A 20,105-nucleotide genomic window follows, 5' to 3' on the forward strand; every position below is an offset into this window, starting at 1 on the left:
CTTGATATTATGACCACTGGGTGGCGCTAATGAGAATCAGTAGAGAGCACTTGATAAAATGGCCACTGCTTAGCGCTAATGAGAATCAGTGTAGCGCACTTGATATTATGACCACTGGGTGTCACTAATGAGAATCAGTGGAGAGCACTTGATATTATGACCACTGGGTGGCACTAATGAGAATCAGTAGAGAGCACTCGATATTATGACCACTGGGTGGCACTAATGAGAAGCAGTGGAGAGCAATTGATATTATGACCACTGGGTGGCACTAATGAGAATCAGTGGAGAGCACTTGATATAATGACCACTGTGTATCGCTAATGAGAAGCAGTGGAGAGCACTTGATATTATGACCACTGGGTGGCACTAATGAGATTCAGTGGAGAGCACTTGATATAATGACCACTGGGTGGCGCTAATGAGAATCCGTGGAGAGCACTTGATATTATGACCACTGGGTGGCGTTAATGAGAATCAGTGGAGAGCACTTGATATTATGACCACTGGGTGGCGATAATGAGAATCAGTAGAGAGCATTTGATATTATGACCACTGAGTGGCGCTATGAGAATCCGTGGAGAGCACTTGATATTATGACCACTGGGTGGCACTAATGAGAATCAGTAGAGAGCACTTGATACTATGACTACTGGGTGGCGCTAATGAGATTCAGTGGAGAGCACATGATATTTTGACCACTGGGTGGCGCTAATGAGAATCAGTAGAGAGCACTTGATATTATGACCACTGGGTGGCACTAATGAGAATCAGTGGAGAGCACATGATATTATGACCACTGTGTGGCGCTAATGAGTATCAGTAGAGAGCACTTGATATTATGACCACTGGGTGGCACTAATGAGAATCAGTGGAGAGCACTTGATATTATGACCACTGGGTGGCACTAATGAGAAGCAGTGGAGAGCACTTGATATTATGACCACTGGGTGGCACTGATGAGAAGCAGTGGAGAGCACTTGATATTATGACCACTGGGTGACACTAATGAGAATCAGTGGAGAGCACTTGATATAATGACCACTGGGTATCGCTAGTGAGAAGCAGTGGAGAGCACTTGATATAATGACCACTGGGTATCGCTAATGGGAAGCAGTGGAGAGCACTTGATATTATGACCACTGGGTGGCACTAATGAGAATCAGTGGAGAGCACTTGATATAATGACAACCGGGTATCGCTAATGAGAAGCAGTGGAGAGCACTTGATATTATGACCACTGGGTGGCGCTGATGAGAATCAGTGGAGAGCACTTGATATTATAACCACTGGGTGGCGCTAATGAGAATCAGTGGAGAGCACTTGATATTATGACTCCTGGGTGGCACTAATGAGAATCAGTAGAGAGCACTTGATATTATGACCATTGGGTGGCGCTAATGAGAATCAGTAGAGAGCACTTGATATTATGACCACTGGGTGGCGCTAATGAGAAGCAGTGGTGAGCACTTGATATTATGACCACTGGGTGGCGCTAATGAGAATCAGTGGAGAGCACTTGATATTATGACCACTGGGTGGCGATAATGAGAATCAGTAGAGAGCATTTGATATTATGACCACTGAGTGGCGCTATGAGAATCCGTGGAGAGCACTTGATATTATGACCACTGGGTGGCACTAATGAGAATCAGTAGAGAGCACTTGATATTATGACTACTGGGTGGCGCTAATGAGATTCAGTGGAGAGCACATGATATTTTGACCACTGGGTGGCGCTAATGAGAATCAGTAGAGAGCACTTGATATTATGACCACTGGGTGGCACTAATGAGAATCAGTGGAGAGCACATGATGTTATGACCACTGTGTGGCGCTAATGAGTATCAGTAGAGAGCACTTGATATTATGACCACTGGGTGGCACTAATGAGAATCAGTGGAGAGCACTTGATATTATGACCACTGGGTGGCACTAATGAGAAGCAGTGGAGAGCACTTGATATTATGACCACTGGGTGGCACTAATGAGAAGCAGTGGAGAGCACTTGATATTATGACCACTGGGTGGCACTAATGAGAATCAGTGGAGAGCACTTGATATAATGACCACTGGGTATCGCTAGTGAGAAGCAGTGGAGAGCACTTGATATAATCACCACTGGGTATCGCTAATGAGAAGCAGTGGAGAGCACTTGATATTATGACCACTGGGTGGCACTAATGAGAATCAGTGGAGAGCACTTGATATAATGACCACTGGGTATCGCTAATGAGAAGCAGTGGAGAGCACTTGATATTATGACCACTGGGTGGCGCTAATGAGAATCAGTGGAGAGGACTTGATATTATGACTCCTGGGTGGAACTAAAGAGAATCAATAGAGAGCACTTGATATTATGACCATTGGGTGGCGCTAATGAGAATCAGTAGAGAGCACTTGATATTATGACCACTGGGTGGCGCTAATGAGAATCAGTGGAGAGCACTTGATATTATGACCACTGGGTGACGCTAATGAGAACCAGTGGTGAGCACTTGATATTATGACCACTAGGTGGCGCTAATGAGAATCAGTGGAGAGCCCTTGATATTATGACCACTGGGTGGCGCTAATGAGAATCAGTATAGAGCTCTTTATATTATGACCACTGGGTGGCGCTAATGAGAATCAGTGGAGAGCACTTGATATTATGACCACTGGGTAGCGCTAATGAGAATCAGTGGAGAGCAGTTGATATTATGACCACTGGGTGGCACTAATGAGAATCAGTAGAGGGCACTTGATATTATAACCACTGGATGGCACTAATGAGAATCAGTGGAGAGCACTTGATATTATGACCACTGGGTGGCACTAATGAGATCAGTAGAGAGCACTTGATATTATGACCACTGGGTGTCACTAATGAGAATCAGTGGAGAGCTCTTGATATTATGACGACTGGGTGGCGCTAATGAGAATCAGTAGAGAGCACTTGATATTATGACCAATGAGTGGCGCTAATGAGAATCAGGGGAGAGCAGTTGATATTATGACCACTGGGTGGCACTAATGAGATTCAGTGGAGAGCACTTGATATTATGACCACTGGGTGGCGGTAATGAGAATCAGTAGAGAGCACTTGATATTATGACCACTGGGTAGCACTAATGAGAATCAGTGGAGATCACTTGATACTATGACCACTGGGTGGCACTAATGAGAATCAGTGGAGATCACTTGATATTTTGACCACTGGGTGGCACTAATGAGAATCAGTGGAGAGCATTTGATATTATGACCACCGGATGGCACTAATGAGAATCAGTGGAGAGCACTTGATATTATGACCACTGGGTGGCCCTAATGAGAATCAGTGGAGAGCACTTGATATTATGACCACTGGGTGGCGCTAATGAGAATCAGTGGAGAGCACTTGATATTATGACCACTGGGTGGCGCTAATGAGAATCAGTGGAGCGCACTTGATATTATGACCACTGGGTGGCACTAATGAGAATCAGTGGAGAGCACTTGATATTATGACCACTGGGTGGCACTAATGAGAAGCAGTGGAGAGCACTTGATATTATGACCACTGGGTGGCACTAATGAGAAGCAGTGGAGAGCACTTGATATTATGACCACTGGGTGGCACTAATGAGAATCAGTGGAGAGCACTTGATATAATGACCACTGGGTATCGCTAGTGAGAAGCAGTGGAGAGCACTTGATATAATGACCACTGGGTATCGCTAATGAGAAGCAGTGGAGAGCACTTGATATTATGACCACTGGGTGGCGCTAATGAGAATCAGTGGAGAGCACTTGATATTATGACCACTGGGTGGCACTAATGAGAATCAGTGGAGAGCACTTGATATTATGACTCCTGGGTGGCACTAATGAGAATCAGTAGAGAGCACTTGATATTATGACCATTGAGTGGCGCTAATGAGAATCAGTAGAGAGCACTTGATATTATGACCACTGGGTGGCGCTAATGAGAAGCAGTGGAGAGCACTTGATATTATCACCACTGGGTGGCGCTAATGAGAATCAGAAGAGAGCACTTGATATTATGACCACTGGGTGGCGCTAATGAGAATCAGTGGAGAGGACTTGATATTATGACTCCTGGGTGGCACTAAATAGAATCAATAGAGAGCACTTGATATTATGACCATTGGGTGGCGCTAATGAGAATCAGTAGAGAGAACTTGATATTATGACCACTGGGTGGCGCTAATGAGAATCAGTGGAGAGCACTTGATATTATGACCACTGGGTGACGCTAATGAGAACCAGTGGTGAGCACTTGATATTATGACCACTAGGTGGCGCTAATGAGAATCAGTGGAGAGCACTTGATATTATGACCAGTGGATGGCACTAATGAGAATCAGTGGAGAGTACTTGATATTATGACCACTGGGTGGCGCTAATGAGAATCAGTATAGAGCTCTTTATATTATGACCACTGGGTGGCGCTAATGAGAATCAGTGGTGAGCACTTGATATCATGTCCACTGGGTAGCGCTAATGAGAATCAGTGGAGAGCAGTTGATATTATGACCACTGGGTGGCACTAATGAGAATCAGTAGAGGGCACTTGATATTATAACCACTGGGTGGCACTAATGAGAATCAGTGGAGAGCACTTGATATTATGACCACTGGGTGGCACTAATGAGATCAGTAGAGAGCACTTGATATTATGACCACTGGGTGTCACTAATGAGAATCAGTGGAGAGCTCTTGATATTATGACGACTGGGTGGCGCTAATGAGAATCAGTAGAGAGCACTTGATATTATGACCAATGAGTGGCGCTAATGAGAATCAGGGGAGAGCAGTTGATATTATGACCACTGGGTGGCACTAATGAGAATCAGTGGAGAGCACTTGATATTATGACCACTGGGTGGCGGTAATGAGAATCAGTAGAGAGCACTTGATATTATGACCACTGGGTAGCACTAATGAGAATCAGTGGAGATCACTTGATATTATGACCACTGGGTGGCATTAATGAGAATCAGTGGAGATCACTTGATATTTTGACCACTGGGTGGCACTAATGAGAATCAGTGGAGAGCATTTGATATTATGACCACTGGATGGCACTAATGAGAATCAGTGGAGAGCACTTGATATTATGACCACTGGGTGGCCCTAATGAGAATCAGTGGAGAGCACTTGATATTATGACCACTGGGTGGCGCTAATGAGAATCAGTGGAGAGCACTTGATATTATGACCACTGGGTGGCGCTAATGAGAATCAGTGGAGCGCACTTGATATTATGACCACTGGGTGGCACTAATGAGAATCAGTGGAGATCACTTGATATTATGACCACTGGGTGGCGATAATGAGAATCAGTGGAGAGCACTTGATATTATGACCACTGGGTGGCACTAATGAGAATCAGTAGAGAGCACTTGATATTATGACCACTGGGTGGCGATAATGAGAATCAGTAGAGAACACTTGATATAATGGCCACTGGTTAGCGCTAATGAGAATCAGTGTAGCGCATTTGATATTATGACCACTGGGTGGCGCTAATGAGAATCATTGGAGAGCACTTGATATTATGACCACTGGGTGGCGCTAATGAGAATCAGTGGAGCGAACTTGATATTATGACCACTGGGTGGCACTAATGAGAATCAGTGGAGATCACTTGATATTATGACCACTGGGTGGCGATAATAAGAATCAGTGGAGAGCACTTGATATTATGACCACTGGGTGGCACTAATGAGAATCAGTGGAGATCACTTGATATTATGACCACTGGGTGGCGATAATGAGAATCAGTGGAGAGCACTTGATATTATGACCACTGGTTGGCACTAATGAGAATCAGTGGAAAGCACTTGATATTATGACCACTGGGTGGCGCTAATGAGAATCAGTGGAGAGCACTTGATATTATGACCACTGGGTGGCACTATTGAGAATCAGTGGAGAGCATTTGATATTATGACCACTGGGTGGCGCTAATGAGAATCAGTAGAGAGCACTTGATATAATGGCCACTGCTTAGCGCTAATGAGAATCAGTGTAGCGCATTTGATATTATGACCACTGGGTGGCGCTAATGAGAATCAGTAGAGCGCACTTGATATTATGACCACTGGGTGGCACTAATGAGAATCAGTAGAGAGCACTCGATATTATGACCACTGGGTGGCGCTAATGAGGAGCAGTGGAGAGTACTTGATATTATGACCACTGGGTGGCGCTAATGAGAATCAGTGGAGAGCACTTGATATTATGACCACTGGGTGGCGCTAATGAGAATCAGTAGAGAGCACTTGATATAATGGCCACTGCTTAGCGCTAATGAGAATCAGTGTAGCGCACTTGATATTATGACCACTGGGTGTCACTAATGAGAATCAGTGGAGAGCACTTGATATTATGACCACTGGGTGGCACTAATGAGAATCATTAGAGAGCACTCGATATTATGACCACTGGGTGGCACTAATGAGAAGCAGTGGAGAGCAATTGATATTATGACCACTGGGTGGCACTAATGAGAATCAGTGGAGAGCACTTGATATAATGACCACTGTGTATCGCTAATGAGAAGCAGTGGAGAGCACTTGATATTATGACCACTGGGTGGCACTAATGAGATTCAGTGGAGAGCACTTGATATAATGACCACTGGGTGGCGCTAATGAGAATCCGTGGAGAGCACTTGATATTATGACCACTGGGTGGCGTTAATGAGAATCAGTGGAGAGCACTTGATATTATGACCACTGGGTGGCGATAATGAGAATCAGTAGAGAGCATTTGATATTATGACCACTGAGTGGCGCTATGAGAATCCGTGGAGAGCACTTGATATTATGACCACTGGGTGGCACTAATGAGAATCAGTAGAGAGCACTTGATACTATGACTACTGGGTGGCGCTAATGAGATTCAGTGGAGAGCATATGATATTTTGACCACTGGGTGGCGCTAATGAGAATCAGTAGAGAGCACTTGATATTATGACCACTGGGTGGCACTAATGAGAATCAGTGGAGAGCACATGATATTATAACCACTGTGTGGCGCTAATGAGTATCAGTAGAGAGCACTTGATATTATGACCACTGGGTGGCACTAATGAGAATCAGTGGAGAGCACTTGATATTATGACCACTGGGTGGCACTAATGAGAAGCAGTGGAGAGCACTTGATATTATGACCACTGGGTGGCACTAATGAGAAGCAGTGGAGAGCACTTGATATTATGACCACTGGGTGACACTAATGAGAATCAGTGGAGAGCACTTGATATAATGACCACTGGGTATCGCTAGTGAGAAGCAGTGGAGAGCACTTGATATAATGACCAATGGGTATCGCTAATGGGAAGCAGTGGAGAGCACTTGATATTATGACCACTGGGTGGCACTAATGAGAATCAGTGGAGAGCACTTGATATAATGACAACTGGGTATCGCTAATGAGAAGCAGTGGAGAGCACTTGATATTATGACCACTGGGTGGCGCTAATGAGAATCAGTGGAGAGCACTTGATATTATGACCACTGGGTGGCGCTAATGAGAATCAGTGGAGAGCACTTGATATTATGACTCCTGGGTGGCACTAATGAGAATCAGTAGAGAGCACTTGATATTATGACCATTGGGTGGCGCTAATGAGAATCAGTAGAGAGCACTTGATATTATGACCACTGGGTGGCGCTAATGAGAAGCAGTGGAGAGCACTTGATATTATGACCACTGGGTGGCGATAATGAGAATCAGTAGAGAGCATTTGATATTATGACCACTGAGTGGCGCTATGAGAATCCGTGGAGAGCACTTGATATTATGACCACTGGGTGGCACTAATGAGAATCAGTAGAGAGCACTTGATATTATGACTACTGGGTGGCGCTAATGAGATTCAGTGGAGAGCACATGATATTTTGACCACTGGGTGGCGCTAATGAGAATCAGTAGAGAGCACTTGATATTATGACCACTGGGTGGCACTAATGAGAATCAGTGGAGAGCACATGATATTATGACCACTGTGTGGCGCTAATGAGTATCAGTAGAGAGCACTTGATATTATGACCACTGGGTGGCACTAATGAGAATCAGTGGAGAGCACTTGATATTATGACCACTGGGTGGCACTAATGAGAAGCAGTGGAGAGCACTTGATATTATGACCACTAGGTGGCACTAATGAGAAGCAGTGGAGAGCACTTGATATTATGACCACTGGGTGGCACTAATGAGAATCAGTGGAGAGCACTTGATATAATGACCACTGGGTATCGCTAGTGAGAAGCAGTGGAGAGCACTTGATATAATCACCACTGGGTATCGCTAATGAGAAGCAGTGGAGAGCACTTGATATTATGACCACTGGGTGGCACTAATGAGAATCAGTGGAGAGCACTTGATATAATGACCACTGGGTATCGCTAATGAGAAGCAGTGGAGAGCACTTGATATTATGACCACTGGGTGGCGCTAATGAGATCAGTGGAGAGCACTTGATATTATGACTCCTGGGTGGCACTAATGAGAATCAGAAGAGAGCACTTGATATTATGGCCATTGGGTGGCGCTAATGAGAATCAGTAGAGAGCACTTGATATTATGACCACTGGGTGGCGCTGATGAGAAGCAGTGGAGAGCACTTGATATTATCACCACTGGGTGGCGCTAATGAGAATCAGAAGAGAGCACTTGATATTATGACCACTGGGTGGCGCTAATGAGAATCAGTGGAGAGGACTTGATATTATGACTCCTGGGTGGCACTAAAGAGAATCAATAGAGAGCACTTGATATTATGACCATTGGGTGGCGCTAATGAGAATCAGTAGAGAGCACTTGATATTATGACCACTGGGTGGCGCTAATGAGAATCAGTGGAGAGCACTTGATATTATGACCACTGGGTGACGCTAATGAGAACCAGTGGTGAGCACTTGATATTATGACCACTAGGTGGCGCTAATGAGAATCAGTGGAGAGCCCTTGATATTATGACCACTGGGTGGCGCTAATGAGAATCAGTATAGAGCTCTTTATATTATGACCACTGGGTGGCGCTAATGAGAATCAGTGGAGAGCACTTGATATTATGACCACTGGGTAGCGCTAATGAGAATCAGTGGAGAGCAGTTGATATTATGACCACTGGGTGGCACTAATGAGAATCAGTAGAGGGCACTTGATATTATAACCACTGGGTGGCACTAACGAGAATCAGTGGAGAGCACTTGATATTATGACCACTGGGTGGCACTAATGAGATCAGTAGAGAGCACTTGATATTATGACCACTGGGTGTCACTAATGAGAATCAGTGGAGAGCTCTTGATATTATGACGACTGGGTGGCGCTAATGAGAATCAGTAGAGAGCACTTGATATTATGACCAATGAGTGGCACTAATGAGAATCAGGGGAGAGCAGTTGATATTATGACCACTGGGTGGCACTAATGAGAATCAGTGGAGAGCACTTGATATTATGACCACTGGGTGGCGGTAATGAGAATCAGTAGAGAGCACTTGATATTATGACCACTGGGTAGCACTAATGAGAATCAGTGGAGATCACTTGATATTATGACCACTGGGTGGCGCTAATGAGAATCAGTGGAGATCACTTGATATTTTGACCACTGGGTGGCACTAATGAGAATCAGTGGAGAGCATTTGATATTATGACCACCGGATGGCACTAATGAGAATCAGTGGAGAGCACTTGATATTATGACCACTGGGTGGCCCTAATGAGAATCAGTGGAGAGCACTTGATATTATGACCACTGGGTGGCGCTAATGAGAATCAGTGGAGAGCACTTGATATTATGACCACTGGGTGGCGCTAATGAGAATCAGTGGAGCGCACTTGATATTATGACCACTGGGTGGCACTAATGAGAATCAGTGGAGAGCACTTGATATTATGACCACTGGGTGGCACTAATGAGAAGCAGTGGAGAGCACTTGATATTATGACCACTGGGTGGCACTAATGAGAAGCAGTGGAGAGCACTTGATATTATGACCACTGGGTGGCACTAATGAGAATCAGTGGAGAGCACTTGATATAATGACCACTGGGTATCGCTAGTGAGAAGCAGTGGAGAGCACTTGATATAATGACCACTGGGTATCGCTAATGAGAAGCAGTGGAGAGCACTTGATATTATGACCACTGGGTGGCGCTAATGAGAATCAGTGGAGAGCACTTGATATTATGACCACTGGGTGGCGCTAATGAGAATCAGTGGAGAGCACTTGATATTATGACTCCTGGGTGGCACTAATGAGAATCAGTAGAGAGCACTTGATATTATGACCATTGAGTGGCGCTAATGAGAATCAGTAGAGAGCACTTGATATTATGACCACTGGGTGGCGCTAATGAGAAGCAGTGGAGAGCACTTGATATTATCACCACTGGGTGGCGCTAATGAGAATCAGTAGAGAGCACTTGATATTATGACCACTGGGTGGCGCTAATGAGAATCAGTGGAGAGGACTTGATATTATGACTCCTGGGTGGCACTAAAGAGAATCAATAGAGAGCACTTGATATTATGACCATTGGGTGGCGCTAATGAGAATCAGTAGAGAGAACTTGATATTATGACCACTGGGTGGCGCTAATGAGAATCAGTGGAGAGCACTTGATATTATGACCACTGGGTGACGCTAATGAGAATCAGTGGTGAGCAATTGATATTATGTCCACTGGGTAGCGCTAATGAGAATCAGTGGAGAGCAGTTGATATTATGACCACTGGGTGGCACTAATGAGAATCAGTAGAGGGCACTTGATATTATAACCACTGGGTGGCACTAATGAGAATCAGTGGAGAGCACTTGATATTATGACCACTGGGTGGCACTAATGAGATCAGTAGAGAGCACTTGATATTATGACCACTGGGTGTCACTAATGAGAATCAGTGGAGAGCTCTTGATATTATGACGACTGGGTGGCGCTAATGAGAATCAGTAGAGAGCACTTGATATTATGACCAATGAGTGGCGCTAATGAGAATCAGGGGAGAGCAGTTGATATTATGACCACTGGGTGGCACTAATGAGAATCAGTGGAGAGCAATTGATATTATGACCACTGGGTGGCGGTAATGAGAATCAGTAGAGAGCACTTGATATTATGACCACTGGGTAGCACTAATGAGAATCAGTGGAGATCACTTGATATTATGACCACTGGGTGGCATTAATGAGAATCAGTGGAGATCACTTGATATTTTGACCACTGGGTGGCACTAATGAGAATCAGTGGAGAGCATTTGATATTATGACCACCGGATGGCACTAATGAGAATCAGTGGAGAGCACTTGATATTATGACCACTGGGTGGCCCTAATGAGAATCAGTGGAGAGCACTTGATATTATGACCACTGGGTGGCGCTAATGAGAATCAGTGGAGAGCACTTGATATTATGACCACTGGGTGGCGCTAATGAGAATCAGTGGAGCGCACTTGATATTATGACCACTGGGTGGCACTAATGAGAATCAGTGGAGATCACTTGATATTATGACCACTGGGTGGCGATAATGAGAATCAGTGGAGAGCACTTGATATTATGACCACTGGGTGGCACTAATGAGAATCAGTAGAGAGCACTTGATATTATGACCACTGGGTGGCGATAATGAGAATCAGTAGAGAACACTTGATATAATGGCCACTGGTTAGCGCTAATGAGAATCAGTGTAGCGCATTTGATATTATGACCACTGGGTGGCGCTAATGAGAATCAGTGGAGAGCAGTTGATATTATGACCACTGGGTGGCGCTAATGAGAATCAGTGGAGCGAACTTGATATTATGACCACTGGGTGGCACTAATGAGAATCAGTGGAGATCACTTGATATTATGACCACTGGGTGGCGATAATAAGAATCAGTGGAGAGCACTTGATATTATGACCACTGGGTGGCACTAATGAGAATCAGTGGAGATCACTTGATATTATGACCACTGGGTGGCGATAATGAGAATCAGTGGAGAGCACTTGATATTATGACCACTGGTTGGCACTAATGAGAATCAGTGGAAAGCACTTGATATTATGACCACTGGGTGGCGCTAATGAGAATCAGTGGAGAGCACTTGATATTATGACCACTGGGTGGCACTATTGAGAATCAGTGGAGAGCATTTGATATTATGACCACTGGGTGGCGCTAATGAGAATCAGTAGAGAGCACTTGATATAATGGCCACTGCTTAGCGCTAATGAGAATCAGTGTAGCGCATTTGATATTATGACCACTGGGTGGCGCTAATGAGAATCAGTAGAGCGCACTTGATATTATGACCACTGGGTGGCACTAATGAGAATCAGTAGAGAGCACTCGATATTATGACCACTGGGTGGCGCTAATGAGGAGCAGTGGAGAGTACTTGATATTATGACCACTGGGTGGCGCTAATGAGAATCAGTGGAGAGCACTTGATATTATGACCACTGGGTGGCGCTAATGAGAATCAGTAGAGAGCACTTGATATAATGGCCACTGCTTAGCGCTAATGAGAATCAGTGTAGCGCACTTGATATTATGACCACTGGGTGTCACTAATGAGAATCAGTGGAGAGCACTTGATATTATGACCACTGGGTGGCACTAATGAGAATCAGTAGAGAGCACTCGATATTATGACCACTGGGTGGCACTAATGAGAAGCAGTGGAGAGCAATTGATATTATGACCACTGGGTGGCACTAATGAGAATCAGTGGAGAGCACTTGATATAATGACCACTGTGTATCGCTAATGAGAAGCAGTGGAGAGCACTTGATATTATGACCACTGGGTGGCACTAATGAGATTCAGTGGAGAGCACTTGATATAATGACCACTGGGTGGCGCTAATGAGAATCCGTGGAGAGCACTTGATATTATGACCACTGGGTGGCGTTAATGAGAATCAGTGGAGAGCACTTGATATTATGACCACTGGGTGGTGATAATGAGAATCAGTAGAGAGCATTTGATATTATGACCACTGAGTGGCGCTATGAGAATCCGTGGAGAGCACTTGATATTATGACCACTGGGTGGCACTAATGAGAATCAGTAGAGAGCACTTGATACTATGACTACTGGGTGGCGCTAATGAGATTCAGTGGAGAGCATATGATATTTTGACCACTGGGTGGCGCTAATGAGAATCAGTAGAGAGCACTTGATATTATGACCACTGGGTGGCACTAATGAGAATCAGTGGAGAGCACTTGATATTATGACCACTGGGTGGCCCTAATGAGAATCAGTGGAGAGCACTTGATATTATGACCACTGGGTGGCGCTAATGAGAATCAGTGGAGAGCACTTGATATTATGACCACTGGGTGGCGCTAATGAGAATCAGTGGAGCGCACTTGATATTATGACCACTGGGTGGCACTAATGAGAATCAGTGGAGAGCACTTGATATTATGACCACTGGGTGGCACTAATGAGAAGCAGTGGAGAGCACTTGATATTATGACCACTGGGTGGCACTAATGAGAAGCAGTGGAGAGCACTTGATATTATGACCACTGGGTGGCACTAATGAGAATCAGTGGAGAGCACTTGATATAATGACCACTGGGTATCGCTAGTGAGAAGCAGTGGAGAGCACTTGATATAATGACCACTGGGTATCGCTAATGAGAAGCAGTGGAGAGCACTTGATATTATGACCACTGGGTGGCGCTAATGAGAATCAGTGGAGAGCACTTGATATTATGACCACTGGGTGGCGCTAATGAGAATCAGTGGAGAGCACTTGATATTATGACTCCTGGGTGGCACTAATGAGAATCAGTAGAGAGCACTTGATATTATGACCATTGAGTGGCGCTAATGAGAATCAGTAGAGAGCACTTGATATTATGACCACTGGGTGGCGCTAATGAGAAGCAGTGGAGAGCACTTGATATTATCACCACTGGGTGGCGCTAATGAGAATCAGTAGAGAGCACTTGATATTATGACCACTGGGTGGCGCTAATGAGAATCAGTGGAGAGGACTTGATATTATGACTCCTGGGTGGCACTAAAGAGAATCAATAGAGAGCACTTGATATTATGACCATTGGGTGGCGCTAATGAGAATCAGTAGAGAGAACTTGATATTATGACCACTGGGTGGCGCTAATGAGAATCAGTGGAGAGCACTTGATATTATGACCACTGGGTGACGCTAATGAGAATCAGTGGTGAGCAATTGATATTATGTCCACTGGGTAGCGCTAATGAGAATCAGTGGAGAGCAGTTGATATTATGACCACTGGGTGGCACTAATGAGAATCAGTAGAGGGCACTTGATATTATAACCACTGGGTGGCACTAATGAGAATCAGTGGAGAGCACTTGATATTATGACCACTGGGTGGCACTAATGAGATCAGTAGAGAGCACTTGATATTATGACCACTGGGTGTCACTAATGAGAATCAGTGGAGAGCTCTTGATATTATGACGACTGGGTGGCGCTAATGAGAATCAGTAGAGAGCACTTGATATTATGACCAATGAGTGGCGCTAATGAGAATCAGGGGAGAGCAGTTGATATTATGACCACTGGGTGGCACTAATGAGAATCAGTGGAGAGCAATTGATATTATGACCACTGGGTGGCGGTAATGAGAATCAGTAGAGAGCACTTGATATTATGACCACTGGGTAGCACTAATGAGAATCAGTGGAGATCACTTGATATTATGACCACTGGGTGGCATTAATGAGAATCAGTGGAGATCACTTGATATTTTGACCACTGGGTGGCACTAATGAGAATCAGTGGAGAGCATTTGATATTATGACCACCGGATGGCACTAATGAGAATCAGTGGAGAGCACTTGATATTATGACCACTGGGTGGCCCTAATGAGAATCAGTGGAGAGCACTTGATATTATGACCACTGGGTGGCGCTAATGAGAATCAGTGGAGAGCACTTGATATTATGACCACTGGGTGGCGCTAATGAGAATCAGTGGAGCGCACTTGATATTATGACCACTGGGTGGCACTAATGAGAATCAGTGGAGATCACTTGATATTATGACCACTGGGTGGCGATAATGAGAATCAGTGGAGAGCACTTGATATTATGACCACTGGGTGGCACTAATGAGAATCAGTAGAGAGCACTTGATATTATGACCACTGGGTGGCGATAATGAGAATCAGTAGAGAACACTTGATATAATGGCCACTGGTTAGCGCTAATGAGAATCAGTGTAGCGCATTTGATATTATGACCACTGGGTGGCGCTAATGAGAATCAGTGGAGAGCAGTTGATATTATGACCACTGGGTGGCGCTAATGAGAATCAGTGGAGCGAACTTGATATTATGACCACTGGGTGGCACTAATGAGAATCAGTGGAGATCACTTGATATTATGACCACTGGGTGGCGATAATAAGAATCAGTGGAGAGCACTTGATATTATGACCACTGGGTGGCACTAATGAGAATCAGTGGAGATCACTTGATATTATGACCACTGGGTGGCGATAATGAGAATCAGTGGAGAGCACTTGATATTATGACCACTGGTTGGCACTAATGAGAATCAGTGGAAAGCACTTGATATTATGACCACTGGGTGGCGCTAATGAGAATCAGTGGAGAGCACTTGATATTATGACCACTGGGTGGCACTATTGAGAATCAGTGGAGAGCATTTGATATTATGACCACTGGGTGGCGCTAATGAGAATCAGTAGAGAGCACTTGATATAATGGCCACTGCTTAGCGCTAATGAGAATCAGTGTAGCGCATTTGATATTATGACCACTGGGTGGCGCTAATGAGAATCAGTAGAGCGCACTTGATATTATGACCACTGGGTGGCACTAATGAGAATCAGTAGAGAGCACTCGATATTATGACCACTGGGTGGCGCTAATGAGGAGCAGTGGAGAGTACTTGATATTATGACCACTGGGTGGCGCTAATGAGAATCAGTGGAGAGCACTTGATATTATGACCACTGGGTGGCGCTAATGAGAATCAGTAGAGAGCACTTGATATAATGGCCACTGCTTAGCGCTAATGAGAATCAGTGTAGCGCACTTGATATTATGACCACTGGGTGTCACTAATGAGAATCAGTGGAGAGCACTTGATATTATGACCACTGGGTGGCACTAATGAGAATCAGTAGAGAGCACTCGATATTATGACCACTGGGTGGCACTAATGAGAAGCAGTGGAGAGCAATTGATATTATGACCACTGGGTGGCACTAATGAGAATCAGTGGAGAGCACTTGATATAATGACCACTGTGTATCGCTAATGAGAAGCAGTGGAGAGCACTTGATATTATGACCACTGGGTGGCACTAATGAGATTCAGTGGAGAGCACTTGATATAATGACCACTGGGTGGCGCTAATGAGAATCCGTGGAGAGCACTTGATATTATGACCACTGGGTGGCGTTAATGAGAATCAGTGGAGAGCACTTGATATTATGACCACTGGGTGGTGATAATGAGAATCAGTAGAGAGCATTTGATATTATGACCACTGAGTGGCGCTATGAGAATCCGTGGAGAGCACTTGATATTATGACCACTGGGTGGCACTAATGAGAATCAGTAGAGAGCACTTGATACTATGACTACTGGGTGGCGCTAATGAGATTCAGTGGAGAGCATATGATATTTTGACCACTGGGTGGCGCTAATGAGAATCAGTAGAGAGCACTTGATATTATGACCACTGGGTGGCACTAATGAGAATCAGTGAAGAGCACATGATATTATGACCACTGTGTGGCGCTAATGAGTATCAGTAGAGAGCACTTGATATTATGACCACTGGGTGGCACTAATGAGAATCAGTGGAGAGCACTTGATATTATGACCACTGGGTGGCACTAATGAGAAGCAGTGGAGAGCACTTGATATTATGACCACTGGGTGGCACTAATGAGAAGCAGTGGAGAGCACTTGATATTATGACCACTGGGTGACACTAATGAGAATCAGTGGAGAGCACTTGATATAATGACCACTGGGTATCGCTAGTGAGAAGCAGTGGAGAGCACTTGATATAATGACCAATGGGTATCGCTAATGGGAAGCAGTGGAGAGCACTTGATATTATGACCACTGGGTGGCACTAATGAGAATCAGTGGAGAGCACTTGATATAATGACAACTGGGTATCGCTAATGAGAAGCAGTGGAGAGCACTTGATATTATGACCACTGGGTGGCGCTAATGAGAATCAGTGGAGAGCACTTGATATTATGACCACTGGGTGGCGCTAATGAGAATCAGTGGAGAGCACTTGATATTATGACTCCTGGGTGGCACTAATGAGAATCAGTAGAGAGCACTTGATATTATGACCATTGGGTGGCGCTAATGAGAATCAGTAGAGAGCACTTGATATTATGACCACTGGGTGGCGCTAATGAGAAGCAGTGGAGAGCACTTGATATTATGACCACTGGGTGGCGCTAATGAGAATCAGTGGAGAGCACTTGATATTATGACCACTGGGTGGCGATAATGAGAATCAGTAGAGAGCATTTGATATTATGACCACTGAGTGGCGCTATGAGAATCCGTGGAGAGCACTTGATATTATGACCACTGGGTGGCACTAATGAGAATCAGTAGAGAGCACTTGATATTATGACTACTGGGTGGCGCTAATGAGATTCAGTGGAGAGCACATGATATTTTAACCACTGGGTGGCGCTAATGAGAATCAGTAGAGAGCACTTGATATTATGACCACTGGGTGGCACTAATGAGAATCAGTGGAGAGCACATGATATTATGACCACTGTGTGGCGCTAATGAGTATCAGTAGAGAGCACTTGATATTATGACCACTGGGTGGCACTAATGAGAATCAGTGGAGAGCACTTGATATTATGACCACTGGGTGGCACTAATGAGAAGCAGTGGAGAGCACTTGATATTATGACCACTAGGTGGCACTAATGAGAAGCAGTGGAGAGCACTTGATATTATGACCACTGGGTGGCACTAATGAGAATCAGTGGAGAGCACTTGATATAATGACCACTGGGTATCGCTAGTGAGAAGCAGTGGAGAGCACTTGATATAATCACCACTGGGTATCGCTAATGAGAAGCAGTGGAGAGCACTTGATATTATGACCACTGGGTGGCACTAATGAGAATCAGTGGAGAGCCCTTGATATAATGACCACTGGGTATCGCTAATGAGAAGCAGTGGAGAGCACTTGATATTATGACCACTGGGTGGCGCTAATGAGATCAGTGGAGAGCACTTGATATTATGACTCCTGGGTGGCACTAATGAGAATCAGTAGAGAGCACTTGATATTATGGCCATTGGGTGGCGCTAATGAGAATCAGTAGAGAGCACTTGATATTATGACCACTGGGTGGCGCTGATGAGAAGCAGTGGAGAGCACTTGATATTATCACCACTGGGTGGCGCTAATGAGAATCAGAAGAGAGCACTTGATATTATGACCACTGGGTGGCGCTAATGAGAATCAGTGGAGAGGACTTGATATTATGACTCCTGGGTGGCACTAAAGAGAATCAATAGAGAGCACTTGATATTATGACCATTGGGTGGCGCTAATGAGAATCAGTAGAGAGCACTTGATATTATGACCACTGGGTGGCGCTAATGAGAATCAGTGGAGAGCACTTGATATTATGACCACTGGGTGACGCTAATGAGAACCAGTGGTGAGCACTTGATATTATGACCACTAGGTGGCGCTAATGAGAATCAGTGGAGAGCCCTTGATATTATGACCACTGGGTGGCGCTAATGAGAATCAGTATAGAGCTCTTTATATTATGACCACTGGGTGGCGCTAATGAGAATCAGTGGAGAGCACTTGATATTATGACCACTGGGTAGCGCTAATGAGAATCAGTGGAGAGCAGTTGATATTATGACCACTGGGTGGCACTAATGAGAATCAGTAGAGGGCACTTGATATTATAACCACTGGGTGGCACTAACGAGAATCAGTGGAGAGCACTTGATATTATGACCACTGGGTGGCACTAATGAGATCAGTAGAGAGCACTTGATATTATGACCACTGGGTGTCACTAATGAGAATCAGTGGAGAGCTCTTGATATTATGACGACTGGGTGGCGCTAATGAGAATCAGTAGAGAGCACTTGATATTATGACCAATGAGTGGCGCTAATGAGAATCAGGGGAGAGCAGTTGATATTATGACCACTGGGTGGCACTAATGAGAATCAGTGGAGAGCACTTGATATTATGACCACTGGGTGGCGGTAATGAGAATCAGTAGAGAGCACTTGATATTATGACCACTGGGTAGCACTAATGAGAATCAGTGGAGATCACTTGATATTATGACCACTGGGTGGCACTAATGAGAATCAGTGGAGATCACTTGATATTTTGACCACTGGGTGGCACTAATGAGAATCAGTGGAGAGCATTTGATATTATGACCACCGGATGGCACTAATGAGAATCAGTGGAGAGCACTTGATATTATGACCACTGGGTGGCCCTAATGAGAATCAGTGGAGAGCACTTGATATTATGACCACTGGGTGGCGCTAATGAGAATCAGTGGAGAGCACTTGATATTATGACCACTGGGTGGCGCTAATGAGAATCAGTGGAGCGCACTTGATATTATGACCACTGGGTGGCACTAATGAGAATCAGTGGAGAGCACTTGATATTATGACCACTGGGTGGCACTAATGAGAAGCAGTGGAGAGCACTTGATATTATGACCACTGGGTGGCACTAATGAGAAGCAGTGGAGAGCACTTGATATTATGACCACTGGGTGGCACTAATGAGAATCAGTGGAGAGCACTTGATATAATGACCACTGGGTATCGCTAGTGAGAAGCAGTGGAGAGCACTTGATATAATGACCACTGGGTATCGCTAATGAGAAGCAGTGGAGAGCACTTGATATTATGACCACTGGGTGGCGCTAATGAGAATCAGTGGAGAGCACTTGATATTATGACCACTGGGTGGCGCTAATGAGAATCAGTGGAGAGCACTTGATATTATGACTCCTGGGTGGCACTAATGAGAATCAGTAGAGAGCACTTGATATTATGACCATTGAGTGGCGCTAA

Source organism: Phyllobates terribilis, unplaced genomic scaffold (genome assembly GCF_046119375.1).
Source record: "Phyllobates terribilis strain yellow unplaced genomic scaffold, ASM4611937v1 Scaffold_6__1_contigs__length_29720123, whole genome shotgun sequence".
Lineage (NCBI taxonomy): Eukaryota > Metazoa > Chordata > Amphibia > Anura > Dendrobatidae > Phyllobates > Phyllobates terribilis.